We start from the raw sequence: 3,282 nt of genomic DNA, 5'->3' as shown, positions 1-3,282 counted from the left end.
GAGTTCACTGTAAGTGTGTGGATTTGTTTCTGGATTCTATTCTGTTCTATTGAGCTATGTGTCTGTTTTTATGCCAATACCATCTCCTTTGGTTGTTATAGCTCTGTAGTATAATCTGAAGTCAGGTAATGTGATTCCTTCCAGTACTGTTCTTTTTTCACAGGGTAGCTTTGGCTATTCTGGTTTTTTTGTTGTTGTTGTTATTTCCACATAATTTTATTTTATTTATTTATTTATGTGAAGATTGTTATTGGTGTTTTGATAGGGATTGCATTGAATCTATAGATTGTTCTGGGTGTGGGTGGTCTGGGCATTTTAATAATATTGATTCTTTCAATCCATGAACATGGAATATCTTTCATTTTTGTGTATCCTCTGCAATTTCTTGTGCCAATGTTTTATATTTTTCATTGTACAGATCTTTCACCTCTTTGGTTAATTCCTAGGTATTTAATTTTATTTGTGGATATTGTAAATGAGATTTTTTTCTTTTCTTTTCAGATTGCTCACTGTTGGCATGTAGAAATGCTACTGATTTTTGCATGTTGATTTTGTGTCATGCAACTTTACTGAATTTGTTTATCAATTCTAATAGTTTTTGGTGGAGTATTTAGGTTTTTCCAAACATAAGATCATATCATCTGCAAATAAGGAAATTTTGTCTTCTTCCTTTCCAATTTGGATGCCCTTTATTTCTTTCTCCTCTCTGATTGCTCTAGCTAGGACTTCCAATACTATGTTGAATAACAGTGGTGAGAGTAGGCATCCTTGTCATGTTCCAGATCTAAGAGGGAAGGCTTTCTCCATTCAGTGTGATATTAGCTGTGGGTCTGTCATATATGGCAGTTATTATGTTGAGATTCATTCTACATCCAGTTATTTGAGGGTTTTTATCATGAAAGGATGTTGAACTTTATCAAATGCTTTTTCAGCATCCATTGAAATGATCAGATAATTTTTGTCTTCTGTTCTGTAGATATGATATATCACATTAATTGATTTGCATATGTTGAACCATTCTTACATCGCAGGGATAAATCCCACTTTGTCATAATGAATGATCTTTTCAATGTGTTGTTGAATTCAGTTTGCTAGTAGTTTGGTGCGGATTTTTGCATCAACATTCACCAGAGATATTGGCCTGCAGTTTTTGTTTTGTTTTCTTTTGTTTTTGGTGTGTCTAACTTATTTGTTTTATAACTTTGCACAGTGACCTACATAACTAGCCTCTGTAGCTGAGCATTTGTGTGCTTTCCAGTTTTTAAGATTGTGAGCAAATTATGATAAAAATGCTCCTAACTAAATCTTCATGCTTAACATGTATATTTATTAGAATAACTTCTTTGAGGTAAATCTTATGGTTTATAGAGGTGACACTCTTAATGAATTTGCTGTAATTACAAGATTGCTCTCTAGAAAGGATAGATGCACCCTCCTAACCTCTGCCCCTTCAGTAGCATTGAGTAGTGTTCATCCTTAACTTAATAGGAGATACATTATATCTTAGTATTAATTTAGTTTGTGTTTATAGAAGGAGCACATTTTCTTCTTTGGGGAAAGGGTGTTTTCTTTTTCTTCTTCCTCAATTTCTTCTTTTTGGGTAAACTTTTTCTGTGTGATCCCCTTTTTTATTTAAGAAGATAAACAGGGAAGTACAGAGACTAATACAACACCAATGCACTACCCAGAATTAACAAAGGTTAATATTTAAATATTTTTGCTTTAGCTTCTTCATTAAGAATGGCATGTAATATTATAATAAAGTTGAAATATTATTAGTCTCCTCTCTCATCCATCCACTTACCTCTTTCCTTCTCCAGAGGCATCTACTGTTATCAATTTGATGGTATTTTCCAGTTTATGTTTTCATATTTGTTTAATTAAAATTAGCATTAGCTGTGACTCTTCAAAAATTCAAAATATGAGTGGCTTAAACAATATGGATGTTGATTTGTCACTGTGTAAAAGTCCAAATAGGTAATCCAGAGTGGGTATGGTCCTCCACATAATCAGCAACCCATGTTTCTTCCAACTTGTTGCTTTGTACTAGGTTGCCTTGATCTCATAATAATAGCAGTTTTATTCTAGGAAGAACAGATAAAGGGATTATAAATATATTAGAATTAATAATTATTTCTCTGTTATAATGAATACCAATAATTACTTATTTTAATGATAATTAATTTATTCATTAACTACAAAACTGTATTTAGTTGTCTCCTGGCTTCTGTACAAATAAGACTACAAAGAACATTCTTTTATGTATCTCTTACTCCACATGTGTGAGTTTCTCTTGATGAATATACCTAGAAGTGGAATTTCAGGGTTTTAAGGGATAACTATTTGTTACCTATACTAGATATTGCAAAATTTTTAAGCTTTCTCTGTTAGGATATTTTCAACTGCAGGTAACAGACAATGGAATTTAAAGTGAATTAAATAAAGAAACATATTACTTCATCTAAGAAGAAGCCCAGAAGTAGAACTGCTCTAGATTTGGGTATTTCATTGACTCAATAGCTTTCTTCATGGTCAGGAGGAATCAGGCACAGAGAAAACAATGGCTACAAGCATTTTTTTTCTCTATGTCTCTTTTGAAGGGGAAGGAAGCTTTCTTTAGAAATTTCTGTTAGCTACATTCCTTCATGTTTCATTGGCTAAAATTAAATCACATGCCAATGCCTTAATCAATTACTTATAAGAGTCTGCAAGACCATGATGATTGGCTGGGGGCAAGGCTAGTTTTCCTTTAAAAATATTATCATCAGGAGGAAGGAGATATCTGAACAAAATATGCCTAGGAGGAAGAACGGGAGGGTGGATGACAAGTCAGCAATCTGCACTGTCTGCTCTGTCTCTTAAGTGATTACTGCATTCCCATCATTAGTATTTGAGTTATTAATTGTCGAGTTTTTTGTTTTACCAATCTAATGATCAATACTTTGTTGTTGTATTCCTTAGAATTTTTCTGTTTCTATTGGTTTGTATACCTTTTTAGATATTTATATAAACTCTTAGGTTTTTCTTTGCTTTGAAGTTTCTTATTTATGCTCTTTTCCTGATATTCTCCTAAGTTATTTGTATTTTTCTTATTGATTTGTAGCAGTTCTTTACATATTCTGCAGAATAATTATTTCTATGTATACTTGTGTTGGAAGTTTCTACCATTAGTGAATGGCTTGTGTTTTTACATTTATTTGCATTAAAAATGTTTTCATAACTTAAAGATTTGTGTTTCTTGTGTCTTATTCAAAGAATCATTTTTTATACCAAAGTCATACA

Source organism: Cebus imitator, unplaced genomic scaffold, assembly GCF_001604975.1.
Source record: "Cebus imitator isolate Cc_AM_T3 unplaced genomic scaffold, Cebus_imitator-1.0 Scaffold246, whole genome shotgun sequence".
NCBI classification, from domain to species: Eukaryota; Metazoa; Chordata; class Mammalia; order Primates; family Cebidae; genus Cebus; species Cebus imitator.
The sequence above is the reverse complement of the archived record's forward strand: the minus strand, read 5'-3'. Positions refer to the sequence as shown.